Source organism: Thalassophryne amazonica, chromosome 10, assembly GCF_902500255.1.
Source record: "Thalassophryne amazonica chromosome 10, fThaAma1.1, whole genome shotgun sequence".
Taxonomy (NCBI): domain Eukaryota; kingdom Metazoa; phylum Chordata; class Actinopteri; order Batrachoidiformes; family Batrachoididae; genus Thalassophryne; species Thalassophryne amazonica.
Window position 1 is genome coordinate 46,093,518 of NC_047112.1, and position 23,683 is coordinate 46,117,200.

Consider the following 23,683-nt stretch of genomic DNA (forward strand, 5'->3'; position numbering starts at 1 on the left):
GTTAGCTTTTCTGTATGTAAATCCCATTTCCTTTAGGCGGTTTCTTACAGTTCGGTCACAGACGTTGCCTCCAGTGTCCTCCCATTCGTTCCTCATTTGTTTTGTTGTGCATTTTCGATTTTTGAGACATATTGCTTTAAGTTTTCTGTCTTGACGCTTTGATGTCTTCCTTGGTCTACACAGTATGTTTGCCTTTAACAACCTTCCCATGTTGTTTGTATTTGGTCCAGAGTTTAGTCACAGCTGCTGTGAACAACCAACATCTTTTGTAACATTGCATGATGATTTACCCTCTTTTAAGAGTTTGATAATCCTCTCCTTTGTTTCAATTGACATCTCTCGTGTTGGGGCCATGATTCATGTCAGTCCATTTGGTGCAATAGCTCCTCCAAGGTGTGATCACTCCTTTTTAGATGCAGACTAACGAGCAGATCTGATTTGATGCAGGTGTTAGTTTTGGGGATGAAAATTTACAGGGTGATTCTATAATTTATTCTCAGAATTGAGTGAGTCCATATTTTTTTCCCTCTGCTTGGTCTAAAAAAGTAACCGTTACTGACTGCCACAATTTTTTTCCTGATTTCTTATAGTGTTTCTTAAAGCCAGAAAGTTGCCATTTGAAATGACTTTAGTTTTGTGTCATGTCTGTGAACTGCTTTTTTTCTACAAAATTAAACAACTGAATGAACATCCTCCGAGGCCGGTGATTCCTAATTTTTGCCAGGGGTTGTATGATAGAAAGGATAGCTGTCTAGGGTGTCTCCCACCTCAGGCCCTATGACTGCTGAGCACCCCCGTGACCCTTAATTGGGGTAAGCGGGTATAGATATGATCTAACAGGACTTTGACTTTGAAAAAATAGGTGTTGGGCAGAGGTTTGTGCTCCTTGAGTGCGGCAGTGGCAGCGCCAGAAATTTTGTTGTGGGGGCTGAGGGGGAGCTGGGGTAAAAGTTGGTGGGGTGGCCACAAAATGTCATCAAAATGAACAACATATAGTAAATTGCTTTATAAATACCAAGGTATATGTTTTAGTCACCCATGCTCCTCTAAAATGTGGTATCAATGTACACACACACATCACTTCCTGAGCTCACCACAAGCTCAGGAAGTGGACGCTCGTTTTGGCCGAACAATGATATACATCTTCTGCATATTCTGTGTTAGTGTGCGGCTGTGGCCGACATGCTTGATGAATTCCTGCGCAAAAAGTAGTTCCAGATAATTGTGATATATTCCTGTGATAATAAGTATATCTCATCTAAATCAATTCTAAAATTTACCAGTAATAAAATTAGAAAGATAAGTGAAGTTTTAAGAGTGGCCATAATAAATATTTAGGAAACCTAAATTTTTGGAGTATGGACTTAAATTTGTTTCATTAATACTTGCAAATGCACAGAGGGTGATTTACAAATATCCTTTGATTTGTACACGTGCTTTGTTATCCACAAACACATATTTCTGATTTGTAACTTGTGTGTGGGTTTTTGCAAATAAATGTTTATTTGCAAAACAGAAAATTCTGTTTGTGAAGGGTGATTCAGCATTGGTGGATCATCGAACACACACATTCATCACTTTGATCAGTTACGCAATATTGAGACATTCTCATCGCAAAACTGCAGTTGAGATCCACAAATATGTCAGTCGCTATTCACATTATTGGCAGAATTATTGGGGAGCTGAGGGGGGCTTGGCTCATCCCCCTCTTGGCGCCGCCACTGGAGTGCGGTACTCTAGTTGATTTATGCATTTATTGTATTTTTCCTTCCCTTTTGTCTGCTGCTGTATTTTTACTAGAATATCTACCTTCATTTTCAGTTAATACTAACAGTGTTCTTATCCATTATTTCTTCGTGCTTACGTCTATACATTTTACTTTACTGTATTATCACATACTTATTTCCACTTGTGTTTAATGCACTCCACCATGTTGTTGTTGTTGTTTGTTGGATTCTATTGATCTCTAAAATTAAAAAATTTGATCTCAAAAAATAAATAAAAGCTTCTTCAGCATTAAGCCCTGGTCCCACCAAATAATGAACATGTATACAAGCAGTTTTTAAACAGGATTACATATGCGTAACATAGGTGGACCCTTATTTCGCAAAAATCCTTCTCTTATTGGCCCTGTGGAAGTGAAGGGAGATCCATCCCCCTGCCCCAGGCCACGCAATAACGGGAGGACATATGATTATAATTGTAACCTAACTCTCTTTATCCTAAGTGGTAAAAACTGGTTAAATCCACTTCTACATGCACATACCAAGAAAGAACAAAAGGGAAGTGAGAATAAATGATGAAACTAAAAGTATAACCCTAAATAAAATAACTACCTTAACGCAAAAACAAGTGCAGAAAACAAATAAAGAAAACCATAATTGAACACAAATATATCTAACAACACCTCTAATCACTTCTGAAATCACTGAAATCACTGTGTTTCATCTGGACCCTTTTTGTCCCTCTCTCCTCCTGCTCCATGAAGTGTAGAACACTATTCTGGAATAGCTTATAAGTAACTATTTTTTGTATTATACACCCCAATTCCATGAAATTGGGACCTTGAGTAAAATGTAATAAAAACAGAATACAATGATTTGCAAATCCTCTTCAGCCTACGTATTCAATTGAATACACCACAAAGACAAGATATTTAATGCTCAAACTGACAAACTTTATTGTTTTGTGCAGATATTTGCTCATTTTGAAAATGGATGCCTGCAACCACATTTCAAAAAAGCTGGGACAGGTGGTATGTTTACGTGGTTACCTCACCTTTCCTTCTAACAACACTCAATAAGCGTTTGGGAACGAGGACACTAATTGTTGAAGCTTTGTAGGTGGAATGCGCCGCACATTTCAATGGGCGACAGGCTGGACTGCCAGGCAGGTCAGTCCTAGTACCCACACTTTTTTTACTACGAAGCCACGCTGTTGTAACATGTGCAGAATGTGGCTGGCATTGTCTTGCTGAAATAAGCAGGGACGTCCCTGAAAAAGATGTTTCTTGGATGGCAGCATGTGTTGCTCCAAAACCTGGATGCACCTTTGAGCATTGATGGTGCCATCAAGATGTGTAAGTTTTCCCATGCCATGGGCACTACCACACCCCATACCATCACAGATGCTGGCTTTTGAACTTTGCACTGGTAACAATCTGGATGGTCTTTTTCCTCTTTGTCCAGAGGACACAACGTCCATGATTTCCAAAAACATTTGAAATGTGGACTCATCAGACCCAGCACACTTTTCCACTTTGTGTCTGTCCATTTCAATGAGCTCGGCCCAGACAAGGTGGCGGTGTTTCTGATGTTGTTGATGTATGGGCTTTCGCTTTGCATGGTAAGAATTTTAACTTGTACTGTAGATGTAGCGACGACTGTGTTAACTGACAAGGGTTTTCTGAAGTGTTTCCTGAGCCCACACGGTAACATCCTTTACACAATGATGTTGGTTTTTAATGCAGTCCCACCTGAGGGATCAAAGGTCAGGTGCATTCAATGGTGGTTTTTGGCCTTGCTGCTTACGTGTAGAAAGTTGTCCAGATTCTCTGAATCTTCTGATTATATTATTGACTGAAGATGATGGAATCCCTAAATTTCTTGCAATTGAATGTTGAGAAACATTGTTCTTAAACTGTTGGACTATTTTTTCACACAGTTCTTCACAAAGTGGTGATCCTCACCCCATCTTTGTTTGTGAATGGCTGAGATTTTTGGGGATGCTCCTTTTATACCCAATCATGACACTCACAATTAGTGTCCTCAGTTCCCAAACACTTATTGAGTGTTGTTAGAAGGAAAGGTGATGTAACACAGTGGTAAACATACCACTGTCCCAGCTTTTTTGAAACGTGTTGCAGGCATCCACTTCAAAATGAGTAAATATTTGCACAAAAACAATAAAGTTTATCAGTTTGAACATTAAATATCTTGTCTTTGTGGTGTATTCAAATGAATATAAGTTGAAGATGATTTGCAAATAACTGTTTTCTGTTTTTATTTACATTTCACGCAACATCCCAACTTCATTGGAATTGGGGTTGTAATAGCTTGGTAAAACAGTTGCATGTTCATTTCTTCTTTATAAGCTGCTGTAAAAGTAATGTTTATAATAGATTTAATATCTTGTTAATGGATCAGATGACGTGTGCTCTGTGTGCACTGATGCAATGACTCATGTTCATCAAGAGCATTTACGGGTGATTCTTAGACTATTGGCACTTATTATGTCCTTTGATCATATTGTATGAAAAGCAGAAAAAAGGGGACATTTCACACTTTTTATACTTATCTTTACAATGAAAGTGTGTTAAGAAATTTGTTCTAGTAGTCTATGATGACTGTTTCACCTTTTGTCAGCATCATTATATGCAAATATTGCTGTTTTGTGCTTGTCCTACACCCAGACGTTTGATCTTCAATGATAAAAATGAATGGTAAAGAAACATTTTTTCTAAGGTTTTAAATATCTCTGAATAAAATATCAGTAAAATAATCAAAACATAATTGGGGGTATTCAATGTCATACAACTGTTGTGATTTTTTTAAACAAAATGTAGTTGTCCACACTATTGCCGTAATTTCTACCACAACACTGTAATGTCCCTTTAAACAGTTTGTATGAAAGATTGTTTGGGTAGTTTCTATGGAGATAAACAGTGACATCAGAGCACATGTATATAGCGCCAAATCACAACAAACAGTTGCCCCAAGGCGCTTTATATTGTAAGGCAATGGTGTGGTGGAAATTACATTTACAAGGCCAATAGTGCCCGTAGTTAAAGAATCACCCTTACGCAGAACACCAGTTCACAAAAGAGTGATTTTGCAGTCAATAATGGACAAACACAAAGTTAAAAGTTGGATCACAGTGTCAAATGTGTATTTAAAACCGCAGAAGAAATAAAGCCAGCAAGAAGAAGCACGCAGAGGCAACTATCCAGGAACACAAAACGTGCGTGCGCAAAAGAGCAATTTTGCAGACATTAACGGACGAACACAAAGTTAAAAGTTGGATCACAGTGTCAAAATGTTGTGGAAGAAATAAAGCCAGTGAGAAGGAGCGCAGAGGCAACTGTCCAGGAATGCAGAACACGCACGCAAAAGAGCAATTTTGCAGACATTGAGGGCCCCTTCACACATAGTGCGAAGTTTGGTCGACATCTGGTTGATTACGGCAAAACAGCACGAAACAGTTTGAGATTAGCGCACCACGAAACATCGTGATGACAGGCAAGCATGCACGAACCCGGTGCGAGAGTTCATGCATGTGCCATGCCTTTCGAACAAGAACAGTGCAAGGTGCAGCACATAGCAACGCTTATGTGGAAGAAATAATAATAATAATAATAATAGTATCAAAAAGTAGAAAATGCATAAGAAATCATCATCTTCAAATGCTTTTCTGGGTTCAGGTCGTGGGGGCAACAGCTCCAGCAGGGGACCCCAGACTTCCCTTTCCCGTGCCACATTGACCACCTCTGACTGGAGATTCCGAGGTATTCCCAGGCCAGTGTGGAGATATAATCTTTCCAACTAATCCTGGGTCTTCCCCGCTAGGGAGGCGCCCAGGAGGCGTCCTTACCAGATGCCCGAACCACCTCAGCTGGCTTCGTTCAATGCGAAGGAGCAGCGACTCTACTACTGAGCTCCCCACGGATGACCGAACTTTGGATGAAGGGCATAAGAAATTTAAGAAATAAAAATGCACATGGAATAAATTTTCATAATCTAAAGGGATGGATTTGGGCAGCGTGGTGTGAGTGGGTACAACTGTTGGCCAAGGTTGGGTAGGATTACTTTGAAAGAATACATGTATGTATGTACATACATTTGGATTACTTGTAATCTGATTACTTTTGGATTACATTTCAAAGTAATCCTACCCAACCTTGCTGTTGGCTTACAACAAGAAGACCATCAGATCACTTTCTGTGTCTGCATGTTTGCCCCGTGTTTGTGTGGGTTCTCTCCAGGTGATCAGGTTTCCTCCCACTTCCTAAAACATCCAGGTTAGGTGAATTACAAACTCTACATTGTCCATAAGCACGAATGTGTATGTTTGTTGCTATTTCGGCCCTGCAATAGACCGATGGCCTGTCCAGGGTGTACAATGCCTCTCACCCAATGACAGCTTGGATAGGCTCCAGCTTCCCCGTGACCCTTAACTGGAATAAGCAGGTACAGAAAATGAATGAATAATTAATGTATTTCCTGCTGCTTCTCCATTGATGTGTGAAGCGCTTTGATCGTCTGATGCAGATGGAAAATCTCTATATAAATGCAGTCCATTTGGACGGGGAAGATGAAACACAAAGTTTCTTATTCAAGAATGCAGACTGGTAGCTTGAAACCAATCATATCTCACGGCATTTCGTGATGGCATCACAAAAGTACATTAATCCATTGGTTTGTGATAGTGTCACAAACCTGATGGGAGCATGAAATGCAGGGGAGGGGGGTCTGTGGAGGTTATGGTTAGGGTTACAGATAAGGAAAGGGTTAGGGTTAGATAGAGTAAATGAAAAAAAAAACGCGTCACGAAAATGGGACTCATTTCGTGACGGGAGCACTAACACAAAGCGTGAGACTATGCTGCTTGACACATATACATGAAATTGAACCCCAGTGTACAAGTTCAATGTCTAAATCCTATTTCACAAAAGAAGAATAAATAAGTCCTATATAGGCCCGTTGGTGGCCGTGCTTATCTTTGGATTCTGTAGCATGAAGCAGATGAGAGTCTGCGAATCCACCTGGTTGGGACACCAGTCTAACGTAGGTTACTTCCCCAGCCAAGGCCAGTCCCCATTTACAGCTAGGTGGACTGGGACAATGAATATTAAGAGTCTTGTCCAAGGACACAGACAGGTATCATGAGTGGGATTCAAACCCAAGGCTATGTAGTGACATTAAGTACAAAAGGGGTGAAGCATCAACCATGAAAGAACACATTAAATTCTGTAATGAATCCAAATCTAGTGGCAGATCCAGATGTTTTTTTTTTTCCACCTTTGTCAAGAACACATCACAGAAACCTGCACAGTTTGGACTTCGGATAGTGAGAATAACTGCATGCAGCTGTTTGTGATTCATGCATTTTTAACAGTTCTGCTCTTGCATAATGTGACTGACAGTCTATGATTATATATCATGAGATGGGGGCTCAGGCCATAGGTTCCAGATGTTTGATGTACAGTAGTGTTCAGAATAATAGTAGTGCTATGTGACTAAAAAGATTAATCCATGTTTTGAGTATATTTCTTATTGTTACATGGGAAACAAGGTAACAGTAGATTCAGTAGATTCTCACAAATCCAATAAGACCAAGCATTCATGATATGCACACTCTTAAGGCTATGAAATTGGGCTATTAGAAAAAAAAAAAAAAAAAAAAAGTAGAAAAGGGGGGTGTTCACAATAATAGTAGTGTGGCATTCGGTCAGTGAGTTCATCAATTTTGTGGAACAAACAGGTTGACTCAGGTGTCCCCTATTTAAGGATGAAGCCAGCACCTGTTGAACATGCTTTTCTCTTTGAAAGCCTGAGGAAAATGGGACATTCAAGACATTGTCCAGAAGAACAGCGTAGTTGATTAAAAAGTTGATTGGAGAGGGGGAAACTTATATGCAGGTGCAAAGAAATTATAGGCTGTTCATGTTGTATGGCTGGGGGGGCCTGGCTGCCTTTTTGTTTCTGTCTTTTGTTTTTCCTTCCAGGTGGCTTGCATTTGGGACTGAGTGGCTGTGTAGCTGAGTTTATCAGGACCTCACCCTGATCACCTGAGGCTGATCACCTGCGGCTCGTCAGGACTCACAGCTGTGGTGCATCTACATGGATTGGAACATGGTGGCATTTAAGACTGGAGTACACAGTGTGTATTTGCCAGAGACTCGACCTTGTGACCAGACGGGTGAGATCGTCGTCTCGGGAGCCATCTCATCATCAGTGGATGCAGAGAATGTCCAGGTTTGATGCATGGTCTGTGAAAGAGGAGAGGGTGAGGTCTCACGCTCGTCAGCACACTTCCTGAGGTACGTTAGATTTTGACTAACATTTATACAGTCAGTAAATGTGGTGTCCCTCACACCTTATTATACTGAGCTGTATGTTGGTCGTTTAAATCAGCTTCCGCTGCAGTGAGTTTGTGAACTGGATGTTCCATGCCTGCAGGGTGGGAAGCTGATTAGTAATTAAGCCAGGAAGTGTTTGCTGTTTGTGCACCTTTGAGCGTTCTCTCTGTGTGTTGAGTGTGGACTCACATAATGATTCCTTCTTTCACAGACTCGGTTTGTCGCGGCCACCTGGGGGTGTCGGCGGGGTCCTTGGGTCCGAACCAGTTCTGGCTCCGGACCGTTGGCGCTGCTGGGAGCGCACCGCAATCCACCACGCCAGACCGCGCACTTTTAATTGAACCCCAGTGTACAAGTTCAATGTCTAACTCCTATTTCACAAAAGAAGAATAAATAAGTCCTATATAGGCCCGTTGGTGGCCGTGCTTATCTTTGGATTCTGTAGCATGAAGCAGATGAGAGTCTGCGAATCCACCTGGTTGGGACACCAGTCTAACGTAGGTTACTTCCCCAGCCAAGGCCAGTCCCCATTTACAGCTAGGTGGACTGGGACAATGAATATTAAGAGTCTTGTCCAAGGACACAGACAGGTATCATGAGTGGGATTCAAACCCAAGGCTATGTAGTGACATTAAGTACAAAAGAGGGGTGAAGCATCAACCATGAAAGAACACATTAAATTCTGTAATGAATCCAAATCTAGTGGCAGATCCAGATGTTTTTTTTTTCCACCTTTGTCAAGAACACATCACAGAAACCTGCACAGTTTGGACTTCGGATAGTGAGAATAACTGCATGCAGCTGTTTGTGATTCATGCATTTTTTAACAGTTCTGCTCTTGCATAATGTGACTGACAGTCTATGATTATATATCATGAGATGGGGGCTCAGGCCATAGGTTCCAGATGTTTGATGTACAGTAGTGTTCAGAATAATAGTAGTGCTATGTGACTAAAAAGATTAATCCATGTTTTGAGTATATTTCTTATTGTTACATGGGAAACAAGGTAACAGTAGATTCAGTAGATTCTCACAAATCCAATAAGACCAAGCATTCATGATATGCACACTCTTAAGGCTATGAAATTGGGCTATTAGTAAAAAAAAAAAAAAAAAAAAGTAGAAAAGGGGGGTGTTCACAATAATAGTGTGGCATTCGGTCAGTGAGTTCATCAATTTTGTGGAACAAACAGGTGTGACTCAGGTGTCCCCTATTTAAGGATGAAGCCAGCACCTGTTGAACATGCTTTTCTCTTTGAAAGCCTGAGGAAAATGGGACGTTCAAGACATTGTCCAGAAGAACAGCGTAGTTGATTAAAAAGTTGATTGGAGAGGGGGAAACTTATATGCAGGTGCAAAGAAATTATAGGCTGTTCATGTTGTATGGCTGGGGGGCCTGGCTGCCTTTTTGTTTCTGTCTTTTGTTTTCCTTCCAGGTGGCTTGCATTTGGGACTGAGTGGCTGTGTAGCTGAGTTTATCAGGACCTCACCCTGATCACCTGCGGCTGATCACCTGCGGCTCGTCAGGACTCACAGCTGTGGTGCATCTACATGGATTGGAACATGGTGGCATTTAAGACTGGAGTACACAGTGTGTGTTTGCCAGAGACTCGACCTTGTGACCAGACGGGTGAGATCGTCGTCTCGGGAGCCATCTCATCATCAGTGGATGCAGAGAACGTCCAGGTTTGATGCATGGTCTGTGAAAGAGGAGAGGGTGAGGTCTCACGCTCATCAGCACACTTCCTGAGGTACGTTAGATTTTGTGACTAACATTTATACAGTCAGTAAATGTGGTGTCCCTCACACCTTATTATATTGAGCTGTATGTTGGTCGTTTAAATCAGCTTCCGCAGTGAGTTTGTGAACTGGAAGTTCCATGCCTGCAGGGTGGGAAGCTGATTAGTAATTAAGCCAGGAAGTGTTTGCTGTTTGTGCACCTTTGAGCGTTCTCTCTGTGTTGAGTGTGGACTCACATAATGATTCCTTCTTTCACAGACTCGGTTTGTCGCGGCCACCGGGGGGTGTCGGCGGGGTCCTTGGGTCCGAACCAGTTCTGGCTCCGGACCGTTGGCGCTGCTGGGAGCGCACCGCAATCCACCACGCCAGACCGCGCACTTTTATATTTTTCACAGCACTGTTATGTTCATTAAACTCTGTTATCCTTTGTTACCGTGCTCTGCTATTTTACTGGGTCCTTCAAACGCTGGTCGGTTCTCCGGGCTGTGTCCGACACATAACAGTTCATCTACAATGATCTCCAATGCTTTAAAATGGACAAGAAAACCCAGAGACGCATGGAAGAAAACGGAAAACAACCATCAAAATGGATAGAAGAATAACCCGAATAGCAAAGGCTCACCCACTGATTAGCTCCAGGATGATCAAAGACCGTCTGGAGTTACCTGTAAGTGCTGTGACAGTTAGAAGATGCCTGTATGAAGCTAATTTATTTGCAAGAATCCCCCGCAAAGTCCCTCTGTTAAATAAAAGACATGTGCAGAAGAGGTTACAATTTGCCAAAGAACACATCAACTGGCCTAAAGAGAAATGGAGCAATATTTTGTGGACTGATGAGAGTAAAATTGTTCTTTTTGGGTCCAAGGGCCACAGACAGTTTGTGAGACGACCCCCAAACTCTGAATTCAAGCCACAGTTCACAGTGAAGACAGTGAAGCATGGTGGTGCAAGCATCATGATATGAGCATGTTTCTCATACTATGGTGTTGGGCCTATATATCGTATACCAGGTATCATGGATCAGTTTGGATATGTCAAAATACTTGAAGAGGTCATGTTGCCTTATGCTGAAGAGGACATGCCCTTGAAATGGTTGTTTCAACAAGACAATGACCCCAAGCACACTAGTAAATGAGCAAAATCTTGGTTAATGTTGGTTAAATTAATCTTGATTAAATTAATGTTTTGGAGTGGCCTGCCCAATCCCCGGACCTAAATCCAATTGAGAACTTGTGGGGTGACATCAAATAAAGCTGTTTCTGAAGCAAAACCAAGAAATGTGAATAAATTGTGGAATTGTGGAAGAATCTTGGAGTGGAATAACAGCTGAAAGGTGCCACAAGTTGGTTGACTCCATGCCTCGCAGATGTGAAGAAATCATGAAAAACTGTGGTTATACAACTAAATACTAGTTTAGTGATTCACAGGATTGCTAAAAAAAGCAGTTTAAACATAATAGTTTTGAGTTTGCAGCGTCAACAGCAGATGCTACTATTATTGTGAACACCCCCTTTTCTACATTTTTTTTTACTAATAGCCCAATTTCATAGCTTTAAGAGTGTGCATATCATGAATGCTTGGTCTTGTTGGATTTGTGAGAATCTACTGAATCTACTGGTACCTTGGTTCCCATGTAACAATAAGAAATATACTCAAAACCTGGATTAATCTTTTTAGTCACATAGCATTACTATTATTCTGAACATTACTGTAGCTCTTGCTTTTGTGCAATCAGGGTTCAAAGTCCTCTCACATCTTCATCTTCAATGTAGTTCTTTGGCCTTCGGTTTGCTTTCATTGTTACTGAGTGCATAAGATTTGACTCCACTTTGTTTTGGGGAGGTTTTAGCAAAATGCAGACACATTTGAAAATATTAATTACTGACTGTGTTCAGGTACCAAAGAAGGATCTTTAACAGCAGCACCTCCCTGACTCCAACCAGAGTCAGCGGATCGATCAACAGACTCAACAACATCATCACGTTGCATAACACCAGTCTCCAGGGCATTATGAGCAGCAACCACATCACTACCAGATATCTCCACCTCGCTGACTGATGTAACCTGCTTGGCTTGAAGTGAGGAAGCCACCTCAGAAAATGTAGGTGCAGGTGGAGTGAACCTCATTGTTCTCAGGCAATATCCTCTGCAAGACAGCAAAATTATCAACATCTTTGGGATCACAATTCAGCAGATCCTGGAGGTCCATAGCAACAAAATTGGTGGGAATTTTCTTGTGATGATGAAGTTCAGGTTCACACCTACAGTGTCATCAACAGCCACTTCAGCTTTGATCTTATCTTGAGCATTACATTGCTACTTTAACTTGACCGAGAACTTGTCACCATCATGCTTGTTGAGCACATCACAAGCATGCACGATCATTACAACGGGTAATTCATATCATTAAGATAGTTTTCCAAAAAGCATGTGTTTGAAATAATAGGTGATGTATCCAAATTCCACATTGCAGACAGGGGAAAGTGTTTTTCCACAATTACGATGTGACACGTTTTTAAGATCAGAGGAGACAAACAGTTGTTAATTATTTTGATCATGTACAGTGTATACAGCAGCCAGTCTGCCGGATCCCGTCAGATCTCTCAAGCTAAGCAGTGTGGGGCCTGGTTAGTATTTGGATGGGAGACCTCTTTGGAACACCAGGGGCTGTGTGTGTAAAACTGGAGCTGTGTCAGGAAGTGCATCCGGCGTAAAACTTGTGCCAAACACCAATGCGGATCTGGCTGAATCGGTGACCCCAAACAAAATGGGAGCAGCCGAAACGACAACAACAACATGTGCAGTGGGTAAAATTTCCATCAAGTGACTGCATCTACTGTGACCGCAATGAAAACCATCCACTGTGTTAAGCATTTATAGTTTTCACGCCAGATGACCATGGCTAGAGAGACAGAGAGAGAGAGAGAGAGAGAGAGAGACATCTGAGACACACGTTGTCAGAAATGCTACACAATTTGCCTTTGATTGGCTGATCAATAAAAGCTTTATGATCTCATGTCATTTGACATAAGGATGGCCGCAGCAAACACACCTGGAGTGAAATCTCAACTCAGACTAGATTGCAGGTATATTTTTAAAGGTGGTAACTAACAGGTTTCACTCTGCTGCTTCTAGGAAAAACAGCAGGCTGGAATGGCTCTGCTGTCCTGCTTTGTTGCTATAGCAATGCCACTGCCTGCTGCCCACAGTGACATGCTCAGTGTAACATTTTTTCATTGAATAAAACGTCACACGTGGGCACCATAAAAACTGTAGCAATATTTATTTATTGCCTCACACGGATGCACCAAATGAATGTAGTAAATTTTTAATGATAATAATAATTTATTACTGAATCGCCCACACACGGGGAACCAGAGGAATGTAGCAATTTATAGTGAATAAGTAGTTAAACTCCCAAATTAAACTAGATTGGTCTAGGCCCCATATAAAATACTTAACCAAAATACTTAACAATTTAGGGTTTAATACTTATTATTTAATTATTACTCTGGGCACCACCTATTTATAGCATAGGTACTTTAATTTAAACATTCATTAATTTATCAGTCTCAAATGAATTAAATCAGTCTCAATTTAATTAAATCAGTCTCTGATCTGAAGTCTGAATTCACACGATACGGTTCACCAATAGTTTCCTTCTGAACACAAAACGAACCACAGCAGAAATATTTACAATTTATTTACAAGTATACAAGAACTGAACAGTTTACTGGCGTTTTATGGACAGTGATTAAATAAGTTCATTCATGGAAACAATTTTCTTACTAACTCGTGAGACGAAGAGAGAGATAAAGCTTAAACCTTTACATAAATAAATCTGACTGGAATTTAGTGATGAATTTTGAAGCCAATTATTAAGAAAATATTAAACAAACATGAATATGTTTAAAAAGGAGCCACCTGTATCCATTGACAACAAACCTTTTTCCTGGAACCTTGAACTGGGTCACTTAGCTGCTGAAGAGGCAGTTTGGGCGGTTTCATTCGTCCATACATCATTGATGTAGGTTCTGCAGCGTGCTCACTTGGGTCAGGGGTTAACTCAGCTGGTTTCCCCAGTGATCCCAATGGCCTGGGTTGGCTGGCTTTACCGACAGGATGGCTGCTTGCAGTCAGGTTTGAAATCAGCTCCGTCCTCAGCTGCTGGACCTCAGTGGTGGAAGGTGTTTGTTGAAAATGGTTTCTGGTAGCTTTTCAAAAGTTTGTTGGAGCCAGATTAAAAGCCATTATCAGCTGATAATGTTAGAAGGTTGCTGGACATTATGTGGGCAGTTCAAGATTGTCAGGACCCTATTGCAGCCATTTCATTGGATGCTGAAAAAGCATTCGATAGGGTTGAATGGCAATACTTGTTTTTAACACTCAAATACTTTGGTTTTAGTAGTAATTTTATTAATTGGATACGGCTTATATACATATGTCCAAAAGCTTCGGTCCTCACAAATGGTATAATTGGTCCATCGTTCGAATTAGGAAGGGGCACAAGACAAGGGGACCCCCTGTCCCCCCTTCTTTTCGTAATAGCCCTTGAACTGCTGGCGGTGGCTATCCAAAGAGAAGCTAATATCCTGGGCATCTCTATCGGTCAAAGCTGTCATAAACTAATGCTATATGCAGACGATATTCTTTTGTTTGTGTCAGATCCTCAAAATTCCCTTCCTGCATTGTTCTCTCTAATCAATACATTTTCAGATATTTCAGATTATAAGGTCAATTGGACAAAGTCGGAGGCCCTTCCACTCACTGTTCACTGCCCCAAAACATTCTTTTCCTCCGGTATGTTCTCCTGGCCCATAAAAGGTTTAAAATATCTAGGTATCACATTTCCCCCACTTATCTAACCTTATAAAAATTAATTTTGACCCTCTACTTGAGAGCATGAAGGTGGACATAGAACGCTGGAATCAACTGTATCTTTCAATGTGGGGTAACGTGAACATTATTAAAATGGTTTGTACTCCCAAATTCAACTATCTGCTGCAGGCTGTACCGGTGTATATTCAACCATTATATTTTAAAAAGTTTGATAGGTTGTGTAAAGAATTTATATGGAACTATAAAAAACCCAGGCTCAATTTGAAAAAACTACAGAGACCGTTGGATAGTGGAGGACTGGGAATCCCTAACTTGCTGTATTATTATTATGCCTTCTCTCTCAGGCATTTATCGCACTGGTTTATGCCCCCAGAGAGAGCACCCCCTTGGCTTGCTCTTGAGAGTGAGGTCTCTGCTCCATTCACTCCATTCTACTGCTTGTCCACTAACCTTGCCCTTCAAAATAGGCTGCACCCTGTCATGTCGCACCTTCAAATAGTGTGGGAAAGAATATCTCAGATTTTTAAATTTAATGCACACCTTAATCAAACTTCAGGTCTGTGGCACAATCCAAAACTCTGTATCAACAAAACCCCATTTCTTTGGAAATCTTGGCTTTTGAAAGGTGTGTCAATATTGGGAGATCTATATGACAATGGCACGTTAAAGTCATTTGAAATCCTGGCTGGGGAATTCAATCTGCCTAGACAGGATTTTTGGAAATATTTGCAGATGCGACATTTATTAGTTAAAACTTTTGGGTCTGCTGCGTCAGCCCCTTGTAGCCTCTTAGAAGATCTCAAGAAAGCACTCAGGCAAGGTCATGCAGCCTCCACTTTTTATAAGATGTTACTAATAGAATCTGATACCTCTTTGACACCCACTAAGCAGTCATGGGAGAAAGATTTAAATTGGACTTTTTTAGATGCTGAATGGGAGGGGATCAAGAGAGTTGAGGACTCGATTAGTCCAATTCAAAATATTACATAGGATGTACTGGACTCCTCTTAAGCTACACAAAGTGGGTTTAGCAGATAATCATAAATGTTGGAAGTGCCAGGAGGATAATGGTACATTGCTTCATATGCTGTGGGAGTGCCCAGAACTTCAGATCTTCTGGACATCAGTTCATAGGGTATTGGGGGAGAGCCTTGGCAAAGATATTCCCTTTTGTAATAGACTTTACGTTCTTGGGGACCCCTCAATTATGAGTGCTCTGCCGCCTTCATTTCTTTCACAGTGGGCCCAAACAGCGATTATGCTAGGAAGGAAATTATTAGTAATGGAGTGGAAGTCTCCATCAGCCCCATCTTTTACTCACTGGCAGACTTCTCTTGGCCAACTAGCTTCTCTAGAGAGGTTATCTTTTAGACTGTTGAACAGACTAGATGATTATAATCGCAAATGGGGCCCCTATCTGGCTTATATTCAATTAACGACGTCTTCTAGCTCAAATACTTTAGGCATCTGAATAGGTTTACACAGCTGAAACTGTATGTCCAGATTTTGTTTGGTAGCTTTTTTTTTTTTTTCTTTTTTTTTTTACTACTTTATTTATACTGATACATATACATATGTATATTTGTATATTTTATCTATAGATCATTTCTGTTTTGTATTGTCTTCATTATTTAATTTTTGTTTGTGGGTTAAATGTTGTTACAGTTCACTTGAAGTCACTTGTCAAGGACCAGATCTGATATTATATGGATTGTTGTCTGTTTATTATTATTGTCTGAAAACAATAAAGGTTAAGTCAAAAAAAAAAAAAAAATCTTTGTGAATTTAGAAAAAAAAAGGTAAAACTTTAAGAGCGCTGAAAAATTATAATGAAAAGGAAAAGTCGCTTTTCTGTAAATTTGCTCTTAATTTGAAAAGCTCAGCTCGGAAGTTCTCTTAAAAATTCAAAAGACTTGATGCACCTTAAAGTGTCAGGTTAAACTTTAAGTTTGTCAAAATAAAGGATGAATGAATGCCATGTGGTAGCTTAGCTTAGCTTAGCAATGGGCCTTGGCCCAAAATAAAAATTAAGCATTCAACGAAAAGAAAAAGAGAAGACCGGCAGAAAGAGAGCATGGAGAAGAGAGAAGAAGACTGTGTTCTAACTTTTTAAAGGGGGACTGACATCACCAAACTCCACCCATGTAGGGTGTGTAGTTTCACAGACCACATGTTCACAGGGCAGACTCAAATGATTCAACTATTTAAACACATTAATTAATTTGAAATACTATTTGTTCTCAGACACTGAAATGGACACACATTATTAATAGGCACTTAAACACTCTATTTGGTTAAGGCAGAATACTTCAGAATCACACTTAAACAACATCAGTGGCAAGAACACATATCAATAAATGGAATGACTACATGCAAAGCATTTTGTTTGAATAATCAATACCAACAAATATTATAAGTCTTTAGATAGAAATGAAAGAAATACTGATCTAATTTTTATTTCAAACCAAAGGTCTTTTCCTTTGCTTTAAACTAAATGTTATAGCTGCTTGTCAAGACAAAGTTTATGACCACATGCTATCATGGGGGAGAAGGTGTCCTCCCTGATGAGGAGAGTTTCTGTCTTAGCTTGAGGCCATATAGTGGGTTCTTCAGGCCTGGGCAAGTTCAGATTCTGATGTGAAGCAATTATAATGTCATGTAATTCATAATGATCAGAGTTTAACCGATAAAAAGGCAAGGGCTTCCCTTTGAAGAACTTTGAATTACAGTTTTGTTTTGCTTTGCAAAGCAGTGTTGAACCATCGGGGGATGTCTCCAAACTTATCTGAAGATCTCCAGATGACAGGAATTTCTCAACTGAGAGTGGAAGCACAGTGTCTCCAGTTGAAAACTCAGGTTTTTGTTGAGACATCATTAATGTATTTATTTAATAAGGGTGAATCAAGGCCATGGCGCTACATCAGCTTCATTGAATTGAGTGTTGGATTGAAATCTGACAAAATTAACACGGCTTTCACAATGTGGCATTTTCTGAATTCTGTCTGGAGCAAGGTTGTGGTTTCACCTGTGTCACCTTTGTTTTTAATAATGTCACCAGGATTATTAACAACACACGACCAAATTATCATGATACTTGATGGAGGGATGTGGTCGGGGCCAAGTTATAATGTGTAATATGTGTAATGTGCAATGCTTTGATATGTTACAGTGTTTTTCCGATATGCCTTTTTAAACTATATTACTAAATATAAAGGCCTAAAGCTGTGTGCAGCATTTCAGTCTAAGACACATTTCCCGACAATAAAGTTTGTCGTGTCATATGCACTGGCACTGCATGTTGCAGCATCTGCAGCCACACTCAGGCAGACAGCTAACCCATCCCCACCCCGCAAAAGTAATGATCTCTCTGCAGCAGCCAGGTGAAACATGGGTGTCCCCGTGGCCTTTTCCAGTTACTGGGGTCTCAAACAGGGATGCATCTGTGAAAATGCACAGAATGACCTGCCACATGGGCACAATGTTGTAGCTGACATTTCCTCACAATGCTCCAGAAGTAACAGTTAGTTTGACACAAACTCATTTTAGTGGTACCCAAGGATCCTCGGATGAACCCAAGTACCACAGACATCTAGTTACCACCTTATGTCACAGGTTAGTGCCCAATCACACAGTAAGAAGGAAGCACTGGGACCACGAACAGTAAATCTTCATTCTACTGCAAAGATATTGCGCTACCAAACACTTCTGTCCAGTAACTTTATGACCAAATTAATTTTATTTATATTGTAAAATTAATGCCTGTCACAGTTTCCCAGAGTCCAATGTGTTATCTGGAAATGTTATGTTCAACGTCCAGTAATATATAATATGACCAAATGCTCACATTTCAAAAACTGAACCTGGGAATATATAAGAGGAAATATAAAGTACGACAAATATATCAGAAACGACCCCCGGCTTTGTGAAAGACCTATAATGGTAAGAAAATATAAACGATACTAAAGATTATTTAGACGGGACAGTTTATGATTGGCAAGGCAGTAGAAGGAGGTTTTCAAGGAACAACTGCCCACCCCTGCCTAAGACAAACAGGCACACGTCCCTTTCTACAGCAAGTGAGAGAGACTCCTCTGATGATCTGAGTGACGTCAGAGGTCGTGGCTTACCCCAGTCCAATCCTATGTCTTTTTTGGATTAAGGTCATCTTCATCAAAGGCAAACACGAGGCAGGGCTCGAGGGGGAAGACAACCCCCGCTACCAAAGGAAACTGTAATTAACATCTCTGACCTTGACATTACGGGTACAGAGAAAACAGTAGTTCGGAAAGGACTCTTGTTTGCTCCATCCAACCACATTGACTCTTTTTTCTTAAAGTGGACTTGTTTAAATTTTTCAGACAGCTCCATTTGAAATATTTCTTTTCTAGGTCCAATGTCCTGTCTTACTGTTGTGGGCTGCCTGCTCTGTTTTCCTGCTGCTGCTGGTTTCTCCCTCTTCTCTGCACAGGTGGCGCGCCTCAAGCTGATCGACACACCTGTTCCACATTTCATCAGCATCTGTATATGAATCCTGGCTTTGCACTCCATCCTCGCCAGAAATTCTGCAAACCTTCCACGGTAAGCCTGGCTCCTTTGCTTATATACATCTTTGTCTCTTGGTATTTCCACACACCAGCCTGAAGAACTGCAGCTTATCACTGAAGCAACCTGATTGCTATCAAGACTCTATTGCAGCCTGTTGTGGAGCTCCCAGGCTCACATCAGCCAAGCTAAGTGTTCGCTGTCCTTTTTGCTCATATGAGCTGCTGCTCACTGAACACTGCCTGGAATAATCATATGAACTGAACTGTGAACTTTTCCTGATAAGAACCACTAGAAGAAACTGAACTGAACCGTTCTGTCTAATTGCCTGCATATCTGGACCAGCTGTGATAGTTGTCTCTGACTGACTGTGAAAACCACTTCAGTGACTGGCTCAGCACTCACCCTTCTGTGTATCTTCCTCAGCCTCGTCGACAGCTTACAGGCGGCCACCTGGCTCCAGATCCAACCACTGGGACTGAAGTCGTCTGGACTGCTGGACTGCGGACTCCCTGGTTCCACCGTTCAGTGAGCCGGTCTCCACTCGGCTACGCAGCCTTGTTTATTTTGCTCCTTCTGTACTGTCATATTCTGAGCAATAAATCCGTATTAACTGTTCATTTCTGCTTCCTGCTTCTGGGTTCATCTCCCACTCACGCCCAAACCATAACAGAAGTTTCTGGCCACGTCATGGATCCAGCGGGGCAGACCGCATGCAGCAGGTGTTGAGCATCCAGGGCGAGTACCTCGGAAAGCTTCAGCAGGTTGTGGAAGCTATAGCGGGTCACGTGAGTTCGTTAACATACGATTCTCAAAAGAATTCCGGTTGATTTTTGATCATCCATCCCGGAGAGATTCCATCTCCCAAAGGCTTCTCACCCTCAGACAGGGTCAGCGCAGCGCTGCTGAGTTCACAGTGGACTTCCGCATTTTGGCTGCAGAGGCCGACTGGAACGAGGCGGCGCTGTGAAGCGTTTTTATCAATGGACTAAACGAAGCATTAAAAGATTAGTTAGCGGTCCGGGATGAGCCAAGTAGTCTCGACTCGCTCATTTCATTAATTATCCGGCTGGACAATCGAATGAGAGAGCGCCGGCAGGACAAAGGCCGTCGGGCTGACCGGGACCTCACCGCTCGCCCAGCCTCTCGACAAGCACCAGTTCCACCTCTTCCCAGCTCTATCAAGCACTCTGTTGATACGCCACCTCCCCCTGCTGGTGAGCCAATGCAGCTCGGCAGGGCCAAATTGCCCCCAGCAGAACGTATACGGAGACTGGCGTCCGGGGAGTGTCTTTATTGCAGCGCTGAGGATCACAGCCTTAGCACATGCACTGTTCAACCAAAAGCAAACTCTCACCCGTACGTACCGGGCTACGGGTGAGCCAAGCAAAATTCACGGGTGTGGGTTCCAGTCACACTCAAATCCCAGCCACTTTTTGTTTTGGTAGTGAAACGCTTTCGGTTCCGGCTCTCATTGACACTGGGGCCGAGGGTAATTTCATAGACACCGCTTTCGCATCCAAAATCAGGATGTCATTGGAGGCGCTTCCTTCCTCACTATCGGTGCATGCATTAGATGGCACACCATTACCTACCATTACACACCGCACCGCTCCGGTCACGTTAGTGGTGTCTGGGAACCACGGTGAAGTCATTCAGTTTTTTGTTATCCCATCCTCATCCCCCTTGGTCCTAGGCCATCCTTGTGTATTCCAACACAATCCCGGGATAGATTGGCAGTCCAGGGTTATTACTCGATGGAGCGAAGCCTGTCTCAAGGGGTGTCTCAGTTCCTCGGTTCCTCCCAGCGTGAAGGCCAAGGAGATAGTGGTTTCACCTCCTGACTTGTCCTTAGTTCCCCCTGAGTATCACGACCTTGGAGAGGTTTTCAGCAAGGATCGTGCGCTCTCACTCCCTCCTCACCGTCCTTACGACTGTGCCATTGACTTGCTTCCTGGCATCAAACTGCCCTCAGGCAGATTGTACAACCCATCCCGCTTGGAATGCGAGTCAATGGAAACCTACATCCGGGACTCCTTAGCTGCTGGGTTGATCTGGCCCTCTTCATCACCAGTTGGGGCAGGCTTCTTTTTTGTGGGAAAGAAGGATGGGTCCCTTCGCCCCTGCATTGACTTCAGGGGGCTAAATGCCATAATGATCCGTAATCAGTACCCTCTCCCACTTCTGGATTCGGCATTTAGCTCTTTGCTTGGGGCGACCATATTCACGAAATTGGACCTTCGTAATGCTTACCACCTGGTGCGTGTCCGAGAGGGGGACGAGTGGAAGACCGCCTTCAACACCCTGTTGGGGCATTTCGAGTATCTGGTCATGCCCTTCGGTCTCACCAACGCCCTGGCTACATTCCAGGTGCTGGTGAATGACGTTTTGAGGGACTTCCTTAATTGCTTTGTGTTCGTCTATCTCGACGACATTCTGATCTTCTCTCCTAACCCACAGGCTCACACCAAGCATGTTCGACTGGTGGTCCAGTGACTATTAGAGAACCACTTGTTTGTCAAAGCCAAGAAGTGTGAGTTTAGTCTACACACCGTTTAATTTCTGGGATTTATCATCTCTCACATCCAGGTAAAGCCTGACCCGGCCTAGGTCAAAGCAGTAGTTGATTGGCCAGTCCCATCATCTGTTAAACAACTTCAGCAGTTTCTTGGGTTTGCAAACTTCTACATGCGTTTCATTTGTGGATTCAGTCAGGTCACTGCACCTCTCACAGCACTCACATCCTCCAAGAATACTTTTCAGTGGACTCCTCAAGCTGACACAGTGTTTTCATTACTAAAGGAACGATTCGCTACCGCACCAATACTCACACAACCGGACCCAGAACATCAGTTTATCGTTGAGGTTGATGCCTCGGATTCTGGGTTAAGAGCAGTCTTATCCCAGCGGTCAGAGAAGGACAACCAGGTACACCCTTGTGCCTATTTTTTGCAGTGCCTGACCCCCACTGAACAAAACTATGACATGGGTAACCGGAAACTCCTCACTGTTAAAGAAGCCCTAGCCGAGTGGAGACATTGGCTGGAGGGAGCCGCAGTCCCATTCGTCATTTGGACAGACCACCGCAACCTCGAATATATCCAGTCTGCCAAACGATTGAACTCCCGGCAAGCCAGGTGGTCACTGTTCTTTGGTTGGTTTAACTTCACCATCTCGTATCGTCCGGGTAGCAAGAACATCAAACCAGATGCTCTGTCTCGACAGTTTGCCACCCCGACCAAACGACAACCTGAAGCATCGGACACCATCTTACCCCAATCCATGGTTGTGGGGGCCCTGACCTGGGATGTTGAGCGGGCCGTCCAGGAAACCCTCATGCCATCCGGACCCTGGGGGTGGGCCACCCGGTCGGCTTTTTGTCCCACCTGAGGTTTGATCACAAGTCCTTCAATTCTGTCATGCCTCCAAACTGTCCTGCCATCCAGGGACAACCAGGATGCTAGAGCTCCTCCGTCGCGCTTCTGGCAGCCCTCCGCACAAGCAGACGTAAAGGAGTACATCCAAGCTTGTACTGTCTGTGCCCGAGGGAAGGCTTCTCATCGACCTCCTGTGGGGCTCCTACGACCGCTCCCAATTCCTGGCCATCCATGGTCACACATCGGAATGGACTTTGTTACGGGACTTCCTCCATCCCAGGGTAACACAGTGGTCCTCACGATCGTGGATCGGTTCTCCAAGGCAGCCCACTTTGTGCCCCTGCCGAAGATCCCAACCGCCCAGGAGACCGCCGACCTCCTCGTCCTCCACGTTGTCCGGCTGCATTGCATATCCTTGGACATTGTCTCTGACCGAGGGCCTCAGTTCACCTCGCAAGTCTGGTGGAGCTTCTGTAATGCGCTGGGGACCTCGGTCAGCCTGTCATCTGGGTTCCATCCCCAGACCAATGGGCAGGCAGAGTGGATCAACCAAGAGCTAGAAACCACCCTGCGGTGTGTATCCGCCATCCACCCAGCGGACTGGAGCCTACAGCTGCCCTGGGTGGAGTATGTCCACAACACCCAGGATTCCTCTGCAACCGGACTTTCACCTTTCGAGGCCTCACTGGGTTATCAGCCACCCCCCTTTCCGTCGCAAGAGACGGAGGTCTCCGTACCGTCAGTGGAACACCACCTCTGGAGATGCCCTTGGGTATGGAAGGCCACCCGCTCTGACCTGCTGAAGACCCAAACTCAGATGCAGGGCCATGCTGACTGACATCGGACCCCCACCCCCGACTACCAGCCCGGGCAGGAGGTGTGGATCTTGTCTCGGGACATCCCTCTCCGAATGGACTCCCCAAAACTGGCTCCCCGGTATATCAGGCCTTTTGTGGTTGACCGGGTGATTAATCTGGTAGCCGTCCGGCTCTGTCTTCCTCACTCCCTGCGGATCCACCCAGTCTTCCATGATTCCAGACTGAAGCCAGTTCGTTCGAGCCCTCTGTGTCTCCCTGCTCCTCCGCCACCCCCTGCCCGGATGGTGGAC